Source organism: Alligator sinensis, unplaced genomic scaffold (genome assembly GCF_000455745.1).
Source record: "Alligator sinensis unplaced genomic scaffold, ASM45574v1 scaffold547_1, whole genome shotgun sequence".
Taxonomy (NCBI): Eukaryota; Metazoa; Chordata; order Crocodylia; family Alligatoridae; genus Alligator; species Alligator sinensis.
In genome coordinates this window covers 1167102-1178308 of record NW_005842217.1, presented here as the reverse complement: position 1 = coordinate 1178308, position 11207 = coordinate 1167102, and positions in this window count along the sequence as shown.

Below are 11207 nucleotides of genomic sequence, written 5' to 3'. Positions count from 1 at the left end.
CAGGAATTACCATGTGGTGTTATGCCCAAGGCTGGGCTAACTCTAGCAGGAGGAGGGCACAGGATCCCTGGAAATACCTATGTGAGCATGTGGATAAACCTCGTTTTCTGCTCAGAGCTCTTGGCCTTGTCTCCTCACTCTGTGCAGCTGTGAACTGGTGAGGATGATCACTGCAGTGGCATCCACCCTGCTCCATCGCTCACATGGGGTCCCTCTAATGGGGTCTGCAGGGTACCTTCCCTTGGGCAAAATCTGCCCAAGGGGCTGTGTGGGGCTATATACTATAGGGTGCTGTGTGCCCAGTGGGTTCAGTTACCTCTGGGTGGTTAAGGGGGTTTGGCTGCTGCTTTTTTGCTTTTTGACTGTGTGATTAAGGGGGTTTGGCTGTTTGGGAGCTCCCTTGTAACAGAAATGCTCAACCCTTAGGCTCAAGGAGCCTTGAGCTCTGATGGAGCAGAAGCCGGGTGGATTTTGGTCCCCAAAGTGTTTCAAAGCAAAATTCAAGCAGTCAGCCTGGTGCTGTCATGCTCTCAGGCTGCAACAGGAGAAATTTAGGCTGGAGATTAGGAAGAGCTTTCTGACTATAAGGGTGGTCTAGCCTAGAGCAGTTGTGCAACCTCTGTCTCTGGAAGTTTTCAAGAGCAGATTGGACAGACACTTATCTGGATGGTTAGTCAGGGATGATCCTGCCTTGAGCAGGGGGCTAGACTAGATGACCTCGTGAGGTCTCCTCTAGCCCTACTTTTCTATGATCCTATGGAGCAGCTTGGGTTAGGGCAGGGGTATCAAACCTAGTTAAATGGAGAGGCCAGATCTGGACCATGGGGCTTCTTGTTGCAGCTGCCTGATTTATAAGTTGAGCAGCAATCGCAAACTGGAAATTCAGGGGTGAATAAAGGACAGGGCAGCGTTAAACCCCCTGGGTGCTGGGCTCATGGGCATAGCGGCTATGGGAGCCATGGTGAGAAGCCCTGCAGGCTGGGTCCAGGGGTGAGTTGCCCAGGCAGAGAGAAGCATGGCAGGCTGGATGACCCACCTCTGTTGGCTGGGTCTGCTGTGTGGGCTGGATGTGTGACACCTCCGCGTTAGAGCAAGTCCCACTGCAGCCCTTCAGTCTGGGCCAGCAGATGATGGAGATGCAGGGGTGCACATGCCCTTTTGTGTGTGTATGGACTCACGCACACTTAGGCAGGTGCTATTTTCCTCCAGGGATTTGTGTCCAAGTGCCCTGCATGGCTGTGGTGTGTACAATGTCTTAGGCACACTTTTCTGTGATGCGTGTAGCTGCAGGCCCTTGTGGGCTCATCAGGGTGTTGTGTGGGGTGCACTCGAGTCCTTTGCATGCCTCTGGCCTGTGCAATACTCCCATGCATTCTGGTTATGTGTCTGTGACCTGCCAGGCTGCCCACGTGTGCCATCCTGCCCATGGCTCAGCTGTGTGTTGTGGCCCATGCTCTGTGCCCCATAAGTTTGCCTGGACCCCAGCTGGGAGTGGGGAGCCCTACAGCGGACACTGAGCTGCCAGTGAGTCAAAGCTGTGGTTCCTTTGCCTCTACGTGGCTGTCAGACTCTTCCTTTCTGACTGGGGCCCTTATCATGCAAAGTGTACGGCTTCCTCCCTCTTTCCTGCTGTGAGTCAGGGCAGCAGAGCAGGCCCCAGGCCCACGATCCTGACCCGAAGGTGGGCTTGTTGGCAAGGCCACGAGGGGGTTGCAGCCCCACTGCTCCCTGGCAGTCATCAGGACCCCTGGGTCAAGACCCCTGGTGATAGCACTTGCTGGGGATGTGTCAGCAGCTGGGTTACCTAATGCCTCTGTCTGGCGCCTGCAGCACTGTCTCCTGGGGAGGATCACTCTCAAGGGCAGCAGGACCATCAGCATGAGCAGCTGCCCCAGGCTGTCAGCACATTGGGGAGGTGGCATTGTGGCAGGTTAGTCTCTCCCTGGAGCCCGGCTGTGGCTGGGACACATCAGTGAGGGGACGTCTTCACAGCCACCTCTGTGGTTGAGCGAGGAGAGGCACTGATGGGCAGTGCAGCCCTCTGAGCCTAGCGGGGCTCTGCAGCGTGGGAGAGAGCCATTGCAGAGGTGGAAGCGAAGGGTCTGACCAGGCAGAGCTTGCCCCAGCGGTGGTACCGCTGTCTCCCAAGCAAGGGCACTCGGCTGTGGGCCACGGTTCCAGGCAGGTGAACAAGCTGGGCTGGAAAGTTTTGGGGCTGCCGGGACTTGTCGAGACTGACAGCACTCTGGATTGGGATGGAAAGTCCAAATCCCCCCAGCGTGAGCCAAAACCTGTCAGCTGGGCTCAACCCAAACCTTTCACTGGCTCCCTCAGGGCAGGCTTGGGCCTTTTGGCCTTTGCCTCACCTCTGTGATTGGCAGCATGGAAAGGAGAAGGGGTTTCCATGCCAAAGCCCGGAGCATCTGGGGTGAAAATGCCGAAAAAGGATGCTTTGCTAACTCCGAGCTCTGGCTTACGTACTCTATGGCATCAGAGCCAGCCTGCTTTTGCAAAGAGCTTTGGTTTTACACACTCCTGCTTTTTTCCAGCCCCTAAACTCGGGTTCCTTGAAAAATGCCCTGCCAGTGGCTTATGTGTGTGTGTGCGGGAGGGGGTCAGTGGCTTGGGGAGCTCTGTCACTTCTGGAGTGTCGGTTTAGCAGCAAAAGCCAAGAAGCTTCTGCAAAATCAGGGGGACTCCTTGTCTCTTCCAGTTGGGGCAGGGAGTGAGATGCTGTTGCCCGCCGCTGGCTTGCCCTGGCCTTTGCAGCACAGAGATGCCCTAGGAGAGTCCATGTCCTCTGCCTCTTCATGGCAGTCCCTGCTGTGCGGGGCAGCCGCCGGGGCCCTACATGGAAATATGACCCTCCCGGGCCTTGTACGATCACATGCTTCCACCCTGTGGTCCATGAGTGGGAGCCCCGCACTCCCCTACCTGTCCCAGCACCCCCCCGGCTTCATCGCTGGTGTGAGAACAGGAACGAGGAGGAGAAAGGCCAGGAAACATGACCCGGGTATAGCTACCCCCTCCAAAACCAGGAGGCAAAGGGGGAGAAGAGCCCGTTTCTTATGAATGAATTGTCTCCCATGGGCTGGGTGACGGGTGCGGGATTCCTGCGGTGATGTAGTAGAGGTGACCTTGAACTCCAGGATGGCAGCTACAGCTTTACACACGTGCACCGGCAGAGGGCAGCAGCAACCAGGCCTTGGCATGTCCAGGGCATGCTAACGGCTGCGATAGCGGTGCAGGGGACCGTGCAGGGTGCGTGTCGCAGGTGCTAGGTCTCAACACTCAGCTGGAAGAGCTCACCTGCCTCTTGGCTAGGGGGCTCAGCAGGGGCTTTGCCAGTCCAGCTGGCAGGGGCGCCCTTCCCCACCCTCAGCTCCAGACTGGGTGAGGCGGTGGCTGCAAACCCAGCGCGACTTGCCCCTGGAAGAGGCTGGGGGTGGGGGCTGGCAGGCCTTGGGTGCAGGGGCTCAGGGATCCCCTCCCCTGCCCGAGGCTGAGCAGACAGCGGGGGGCTCAGCATTCCTGTCACACCGCGCGGCAGGCGGTCGCCACATGAGAGCCTGGCCCCCCTCTCCTACCCTCTGCACAGAGCAACACTGCTGGAAAGTCAAGTAGCAAAGCACAGGGAGGGGAGCAAAGCAGCCAGAGGCAGCCAGGAGGGGCCTGTTCTGCATTATAGCCAGCACCCAGGAGGCCTGACCCTGCACCCGTCTGCTCTAGTGACGAACCCAGGACTCCTGGCATGTGGTCAGTCCCCCACACTCACGTGTGACACCCCATTCTCCTCCCAGAGCCAGGTTTAGACCCCGGTGTCCTGCATCTCAGCCCTGCTCCTCCTTGCTCTAACCACTAGATCCTGCTGCTGGCTAGAGCCTGGGACTAAAACCCAAGTGTCCTGATTTCCACCCCAATCGGATCGGCAGACCTCTCCGGCACCAGCCTTGCAGCAGGCGGTGCTGGCTGAAGACAGCCTTCCCTCTTGCATGGTGAGACCCTGGTGCCCGTGGCTGTCAGGGTCCATGGTAGCCCAGCTGAGTGCCAACTGGCTCCACGAGATGCTCTCTGGCAATGCCGACTGGCCCCTGCCCCCCTCTCCATGGGGCCTGCAGGCAGGGGGTGCTTTGCCTCGGGTCACCCACCAGTCCATTTTCCCCTCCCTCAGGGTCTGTCTCTGTATCTTCTCCGTGCCCCTTCATCCATCACTGCCTCTTCCAGCAGCTGCCACCGCCCCTGCCCCTGCTGCCAGGACCTCAGCAGCCGGTCGGTGTTAACTGGTGTGAGCCCAGAGACCGGGGCCCCACTGATTTGCCCTCCAGATGCAGGGATATGCTGCAGCTACAAGGGGGCGATGTGGGTACACCCACACCAGCAGGCTGTGGGGCGTGGTGTGTGCCCGCTTGTTCACACATAGGCATGTGCGTGTGCACATGCACTCACCCACCCACTCAAGCACATGCACATACACTGGCTCACAGGTGCTGACACACACGTACACACATGCACTTGCCCATGGAATAGCTCACATTCACTCATGCCCCTGCACATACTTGCTGTCACACTCACTTGTGCACTCACACTTGCTCTTTGCACACCCACCTGCCTCCCTGCCCCTCCATGCTTTGGGGGTCTCTCTCAGGGGCAGGTGCCCCATTTTGCTTCCCTTGGCTGCCCCCCACAGTGTCACTTGTTCCCTGTCCTGTGTCAGGAGCCGGACCTTGGGGGGCAGTGGTCACAGCTGGGCACCCACCTGGGGCAGATCTGGCAGATCACCCGCCTGGCCTACACCAGCTCATAGCCTTGGGTTTTTGCCCTCCACCCCACTCCCCTCCTGGGACAGGCAGCAGCCATCTGCTCTCCTCATGTCCCCCCATTATTCAGCCAGGAAGGGGAAACTGAGGCACGACCTGTCTCCCCACTGAGCCTGGAGCAGCACCAAGAGCTGCCCAGGGAGCAAGGTGTTCTCCCCAGTGCTACAGTGGTTCAGGGGCTGGATGAGTGTCCTTGCAGGGGGCTGAAGTGCTTGAACTCCTCCCTTTCAGCCGGACACGGCCAGGCAGATGCCGTGTGCAGATGAGCTTGTCACCTGCAGCTCTCTGGGATGGGGACCCCTGGGTGTCCATGCATCATCAGAAGCACGTGGCTCTGATCCTGGCCAGGGACATGAGGCTCAGGCCTCAGCTTTGCACGCCTTCAAAAGAGCCTTGCCCCAGCCCCTGCTCTTGAGGCACCGGGTTTCAGACTGATCCCTGTTGTGGAGAGCCGCAGCAATCCCGCAGATCTGGGGTGGGGAAGCACAGGCTGGAGGGTCCTGCTGCTGGCAGGATTGGAGAGGAAAGGAGGGAGCTTATGGCTCCAGGCTGTGTAGGTCTGTAATGCAAGCGGCTGAGAGCAGAGGTGGGACCCACCAGGAGACGGGGCACAGGCAGCGCCTGCCCAGCACTGTGGGGAAGGAACATCCACATGGAGGGCCCCTTGGTGGGGCAGCCTGTGAGTCTCTGCCTGCCGCAGGCCCAGCCCCTCCTGCTGCCAGCCCAGTGGGCTCCTGAACTCAAGTGCCCACATCTCCCAGCAGCACACAGGGACATGGGGGTGAGCCCACCCCCTCCAGCCCCATGCCTGCTGCCTTCCCTCGTCATGATGTATGAATGAACCCAGGGCTTCCTGAACCTGCCGGATGGCTTGGGCTCCCGCGTGCCAAGGAGGCAGCTGGCTGTTCTGGCTGCCCGGCAGAGCTGTGGGCATGTGGGGTGCAGCTGCTGTTGCTGGCAAGCGGAGCCAGGGGGGATGAGCCGCACTCCAAATGCAAATGGCTGGCACGTGGTGTGCGGCTCTGCAGCGGCTGCTTTAATGTGCTGGGGAATTAAGTGCTTGTGAGAAGCTACAGGGCGGAGGTGCCAGCTGGAGCTGGGGGCAGGGAGGGCAGGGGCCATGCTGGGCCTCACTGCACCATGCTAGTGCTCTGCCTCAGTCCTAGCTCGGTCCAGCCCTGCCCTCCCCCACCTACCAGCCCAGTCATGCCTTAGTCCCACACATCAAGCTCTGCAGTTGGGACGGCTGTAGAAGAGCTGAGCTGGTTGTTTCTCTCTCTGATTTTGGGGCTGTGTGGATAAAGGCAGGCAGCCCTGCCTCTGTGCCAGTCAGCCAGAGGGCTGCGTGTGCACATGCATGTGAGAGAAGATGCTTTCTGAGCCCCATCTCATCCTATGCGCCTGCTTTCATTGCAAACCCCTGGCTGCTAACGGCCCCTGTCAGGACCCCAGGGCCAGCAAAAGCCCTGCAGAGATGCTGGAGCACACAGAGATTGGCAGAGCGCATGGGCTGCTGCACTTGCCCTGGTGCCAGGGCCAGGGCACACGTGTGTGCACACCTATGGATGTGTGCATGTACATGCCCTGACAGTGCTTCCTGCATTGAGCCCAGAGCCACTGGCTGAGCTGGAGCATAGCTTTTATCATTGGGCAAGAGCGGGGGTTTTACTGGGGACTCCTCCATGCCTCCTCCATTGGCATCAGGCATTCAGCATCCTCTCCATGCCAGCTCCATTCGGACACAGGACCCAACTTGAGCCCTTCTCTTAAGTTGGTGCTGTGCTCTGTGAAGCAGCTGCCATGCTCCTCCCCAGAGGTGGCTGCATTTTAGCTGAGACCAACTTTCCAGCAAGGCTCCTCAAGGCTTTTTCAGGCAGGCTGTGGTCAGATGAATATTAGCATCGCCTTTATTAATAGCTGCTGGCCCTTTTTCCACCTGTCGCACCAGGACATTGGATCCGGCTTTGCCCGAGGTTTTATTTTAAAGTGATTGTTCTTAATAAAACCGAGGAAGGTTATAAAATACCCAGCAACTACCTAGAACATGAAATAAACCTGATGAGGGTGGACTTATTGATCCTCCAGCTCCCCTGGCCCCCAGCCATACCCAGCCAGCAGCAGTCCCATATATCCATCTTCTTGGCAAGAGACCTCCAGCCCCGCTCTCCTCTGCCAGGCGTTGGGGGTCTGAATGCCTCTGCGGCTGGACCCTTGGGGTGCCTGGGGTAGACAGACTGTTATGGGCCTGTGGGGAAAGGACTCGCTTCACTGCTGTGGGTGGAAAGCACACTGGTTTAGTGCAGGTTCATCCATATTACAGCTCTATTATCTGCCTGGATTGATTTATGAGGGGTGCCTGCCATTGAGTGCCGTGCACAGCTATTGGAAAGCCTGAGGATGGCTCCTGCCTGCTAAATATTTCAGCAGCGGCGGCGGAGATGAGCGGCGGGGGGAGGGGACAGGGACCTCTGGGAGGGCTGCGGGGGGCTCTGATTTCCTCTTCTGCCCTGCCCCCCGAATGCAGCATTCGGCCCTGCTAGGAGGGCGGCCTTGGGCCTCCAGGCTGTGGGTCAGAGCTTGGCTGGGGAGAGAAAGCTGCTGTTCAATGTCCGATGGCAAGTGCCAGGCATCGGGGCTGTGCCAGGGGCTGGGCAAACTGGGGAGAAATGGCCAGGCAGCTTTGAGCAGAGACCCTGGTGCCAGCTGGGCAGGCTCCCTGGACCACAGCCCCCTCCGCATGCCTGGCTCTTAGGCAGTGACCCCTCTTTGGGGGGAGACACAGGGACATATGGTCCTCCAAGTGCCCCACTATGGCCCCAGGGATGTGCTGTCCAGGGGTGACTCCATCCTGCTTCCCTAGGATGTGCTGGCTCTGTACTTCTGGTGCCATGTGCCCTTTGCAGTGCTCAGTTTTGGCCAGGACATACTGACCCCTCCTGCAGTGCCCCTGCCAACCCATGGGCATGCAGTGCCCTTGAAAGGCTCTGCCCTGTTGGCCGCACACTAAAAGCCAGCCAGGGAGGGAGAGAACATATAACCCTTGCCTGTGTGGATTGAAGGAGCCATGATTGACTTGCAGGGGCTTTCCGTGCACCACCTGAACACAAATGTAGCTCCACCCAGGGGGACCACTGATGGGCACCCTAGTCTTGTCACGGCTCCGGTGTGCTGAGCTGGGTTGGACTCACAGGGACAGGTTTGCCTTGAGTTGCAAGGACAAAGAGCAGGGGGGCTCCCCACACACTGAGCACCAGTGTCAATCCTAGCACGAGGGGCAGTGCCATAGAGAGTCATGCCTGTAGGTATTGGGGGCCAACAGGATCATGAGGTCAACCTCTGCATAGCACAGGCCAGAGACTCCCCCTGGAGACACTGAGGAGACAACTAGGTGTCAGGCATGCGGATACCCTGTCTACACTAGGGCTCCCAAGGTCTCCTCCACCTGCTGGGCTGCACTGATGCAGCCTCAGCTAAGATGCCTCCAGGGCATTGATTGACTTCTCCATCCCTTCCTGTCACTGAGAAATGCTCCCGGGGGTCAGCCTGTCCAGACCAGCTGGACCCACACATCCCACCCCTGAACACTCCTGCCTGGCTATAGCCTCGCAGCCAAAGCTCCAGGCTGCGCTCACTCTAGCACGTGGGGACGGCAGGGCAAGATGCTGTAAGGAGCAGGGGTGTCCCAGGCAGTGTTAGGGACGTGGTTGTCTCTGATCTCTCCCAGGCAGATCACTGCCTGCTGCGAGGGCTGGGTGCTTGGCTGGGTTTCTGGACTGGGCTGGTGAAACCCCTTGGCTTGGCTGGCACCCAATGCCCTGCCTGCCCCTGCTATCCACTGGAGCACGCTCCCGTTGATCAATGCCGCCCTGTGCTCCGGCTCATTGAAAGCAGCTCCGTTGTCAGAGGGGAGGCAGAGCCACAGGGCAAGGGGCTTCCACGGGTCGGAGATGAATATGCATGAGCCATAGCTCAGGGTGATGGAAGACTTCATCTGCCCGGCAGCCGGAGCCTGTGTAATTCAACAAATCACCAGGGCTCTGTCTTTCCCTCCTGGCTCTGCGGGAACCTGGGGGCAGGGCTGGTTGTGTTTGATTGCTGCGCTCTCAGGGGACGTGGGGCAAGCTGAGCTAGGTCTGTGCATTGTGGCAAGGATGTCCCCCTGCATCCGACAGCTCCCTGGAGCAGGATGATAAATGCAGGAGGGTCAGGGAGCAGCCAATCCTCTTACCTGCCCTGGTTCCCAACTTTCCCCTCTCTGCTGTGCTTGCTGTGGGGACGTAGCCTGCAAGGCCCACCGGCTCCAAGCAATTTATGCTTAGGCTACGTGCAGAGATCTGAATAGAGCCGGAGCCACTGTAAGGATCATCCCCTCCACCTAGACCACCACCAGCTGCCCCTGGGAATCCACAGGGCCTGGCCATTGGCATGTGTAAATCAGCTCTCCCGCCATGCAGATGCAGCCACCTCTGGGGTGGGACATGGCTGCTGCTTCATGGCCACACAGCAACACTTTGCTCCAGGTCAGGAAGGGGAGTGGCTGCTCATTTCTGCTGGACAGCAGGGAGGAGGTGATGGTCAGAGTGAGAATTTGGCTGGGATGCCAGGGCTGGGACCATCATGCTGGTGAAGTGAGCCCTGGTGTTTCACAGGGCTGGGTGCCTCCAGCACCCCCACTGTCCTGCCATGTCCTCGAGCCAGGGCTGGGTGTGGGGACAGCACTGCCTCCTGCTTCTCCCCAGCTTTCCCACTGCAGCCTTTGACCCCTCTGAGGCCGGGAGAGGTCATCTCCAGATGGCTGAGTGCTTGGCACCCAGGAGCAAGGACCTGAAGAGTCCCAGAGCAGAGGCGGGAAGGGAGATTCCCTGTGAGGGGGAGGGAACAGATCCCATCCACTGCTTGGCAGGGAAGGAGTTAGCCCCAGCTCCAGGGAGGCCGCCAGGTGCAGAGGGTTGTGGAGCTGGCCCAGCTGGGGCATTAAAGGAGCTGCAGAGGGGAGAATGAGCATCAGTCCTGAGCTGTCCCTCTCTGCTGGGCTTGGCCCTTCCTGGGAAATGCTGTTCCTGACAGCTAAACCGCTTTGGGCTGTTTAAACCGTGTGCAGCCCACTCCTGCCTGCTGCCCTGGTTCAGGCTGCAGCTGCTCCCTTCCTCCCCTCACCCCTCCAGGCCTTTCCCAGTGGCCGCAGGGTGACCCAGGTGAATGCTGATCCAGGCTAGATGCCCAGGGCCTGGTTGGGCAGAGGGAAGGGGCTGCAAACCAGTGCTCCCTCCTTGCCCTGAGCAGAACAGCTGTGCAGAGGTTGCTGCTCCAGGGCCAGCTGTGTCCCTGAGGTCCTCAGCCTTTGGGCAGATTTTGCTAGCACCTCGCTTCACAGCGGGAGCTGGTGAGGCCTGGGGGTGCCCATGTGGGCAGGGTGCTGCGTGCCCAGATGGCCACTGAAAGACAGCACTACCTCACTGCAATGCAGTCAGAGATGTCCAGGAAGCCTGGCTGCCTTGGGCATCTCTGCATCATGTTGCATACACCCATCTCTAGGTGCATGGCAGAGAGGCTTGGGTTGGAGCTGGGTCCAGACTTGGGGGCCAGGGAGCACTTGGTGACAGCCCTGCACACGACAGGAGGGAGCCTGGGGCTGCCCTGGCGCAGCAGGGCTCTGGGGCCAGGCCGGAGCCTGGTGCTCCCTTGCTCAGCCTGCTGTGCCACGCTGCCTCCATCCCTTCCCTCTGCCTGCTCCCCCTCAAGCTGGCTGCCGGGGTCCCCACCTCTCAGCCCCACGAGGGGTGAATCCTCGCACCCACCGTGGGCCCCGTCAACGGGCAGCAAGGTGGGAATGGGGCCATCCTGAAGCCGTGCATGTCACTGCCTCGGTAGTGGATTAATTTTTTTAAGTGATGATTAAAATTTAATTCCAATTCATGTAACTTCCCTGCACGTGGCTGGGGAGCATGGGGCAAGTTTGTTCGCACCCGCTTTGCTCCGGTCCCCTCCGTGGTAACCACCATGCCCCCTTAGTAACCATGGCTCCTCCAGCCGCCGTGGCTGCATCAGCGAGTGCAGGGATGGGGAAGCAGGCGGAAGAGAGCAGTTCCTCACTGCAGTGCGTTGTCGGAGCCCAGCCCCAAAACACAGCATGGGGAGGGGAGCGTCACTGGCTGGGGGGGTTGACAAGCCATAGGGTAGCATAAAATCCTTCCCTGGATTCTCCCTTAATGGGCCTGAATTTCCTAGTCTGGAGGCCTAGAAACATGCCCTAGGAAAAGGAGAGCCCGAGGTTCCCAGGGAATCCCCTGACTCCAGGATCTGGGGCTTTAGGAAAGTCCCCGCCTGCCCTGAGACTTGTAATGTAGTTACAAGAACTGCCAACCGTGCAGTGCAGTGGAAATCCAGGGC